General features: G+C 44.8%; 1 non-coding gene across 1 annotated transcript; it reads left to right on the top strand.

The window, feature by feature from the left end:
* The first annotated feature begins 216 nt into the window (after positions 1 to 216).
* LOC147723934 (Nuclear RNase P) lies at positions 217 to 526 on the top strand. Its single transcript, XR_015295443.1, has one exon.
* The last annotated feature ends 1,108 nt before the right edge of the window (positions 527 to 1,634 follow it).

Here is a 1,634-nt window from a genome sequence, read left to right as displayed (position 1 = left end):
CAATAATGATTTTCATGGTGAAACCGGCAATTTGCGAATTGATAGTGTGCGTTTTATACATTGTATTTCCTTCCTTTAGAACATTTATTGTCCATCTTTAGTACATTTGCCCACAACCCCCCCCCCCCCCCCAATTCAAAAATGATAAAACCACCCTCAGTTACCAAGCATATGTAATGGAGCCATATATAAAGGAGTAGGGGTGGATATTTGAGTAGCGGGGGAAGCTTATCATTGAGGTCACGTGCAGAGTGCGTCTGTCACTCAAGTACCCTGGGGAAGGTCTGAGACAAGAGCCGGTAATTTCCCCAGCAGGGCATCCTCTGAAAAGGGGAGCGTGCTCCCAGAAACCCACCCGGGGCCTAAAGGGGGCGGCAAGAGATGCGCGGCCGTGTATCTGGCGCTCGCAGATGCTTAACCCCCTCCGGGCATTGGAAGTGGTTCGCGGCTGGCACCCCTCTGAGTGCAATGACTGAGGTGAGGCAAAGGCGCCTCATAACCCAATTCAGACTACTATCCTCCCGCTTTTTTTTATTGAATGGTATTTGGTTCAAATTACACTATTTATTCGTGGCAGCAGTGTGACTTAGAGTGTCTTCATTGTTTTCGTACCCCCAGGAATTACAAGCACAGTGATATGAGGAAGATCGTCGTCATCGATGGGGACCAGGATTTCTTCTGTAGCCCTTGTTCCATCTTCCCACTGGTTCTCAAGTTCCGAGTCAAGGTCACCATGCTGGAAAGTGAATTAGTTGGAAGTTAGTCAATGGTGAAGTGTTTCATAGTTCTGCATCCCGACGCGTCGCTGGGCACGAGCACAGTCTATTGCATTGCAGCCAATCGGATGCTTGGAAGATGCACCCGTGGCTTCAACCGTGGAGATTTTGTAGCTCCAGAGGCCATGCTGGCAGAATGAGGGGCTATGTCCAGGGGGTTGGTAATGTTCAACTACTCTACTCTTTGTTTTTCAAACTAAACGAAACAATATCAGTGAGATCCAGCTTGCCACTCTACAAATCATTATGTAAAATATCCAAAAGAAAATTGTGTGTGCTTTTTTATGCGTGTAGGAGAGTCTGTGCTAATTTGCTTATTTTTTGTCTGATTCAACACGTTTTATGTAACTGTGTAGCTTTCTCTGTCCTTTGATGGATATCTACGTTTTTTTGCAGTGCAGTCAAAATCTTTGGATCAAAAGTAAAACTTTATTTGCTAATTTTTTATGGTCATTTATAGTTGTTGTGCGTTTTCTTTCCCGTTGCAATGACATTCATCAATTTCTCCTCACTTCTGTCGTCCAGAGCTTCAAGAGTATTGAACGTTTAAAGACAGTACCAGGGTCCATGTTGTATAAAGACAGCCCACCATTGTTTCTAGTCCACCTTGAAGGGGCAAATAAGCTGCTGTAGGAGACAAATGACCTGATATGTATAGTATTTTTGCTGTATTATATAGCTCGAACATGAGCCGAAGATATTTGAGCGTTTCACATGAGCAGCAGTTACATTACACAAGGATTCATGCAGTTTTTTTGTAGGCACGAGGAGAGTACGTGATTTTCCAGAATCACAGGATGCTGAGCCGACGCCGACACTCGAACCTGGTTCCTCAACCACAAAGTAGGCAGCTTTGGT

Source organism: Lissotriton vulgaris, chromosome 4_1 (genome assembly GCF_964263255.1).
Source record: "Lissotriton vulgaris chromosome 4_1, aLisVul1.2, whole genome shotgun sequence".
NCBI lineage: Eukaryota > Metazoa > Chordata > Amphibia > Caudata > Salamandridae > Lissotriton > Lissotriton vulgaris.
Note: the sequence above shows the minus strand (reverse complement) of the source record. Positions and strands in the feature narration are given on the sequence as shown.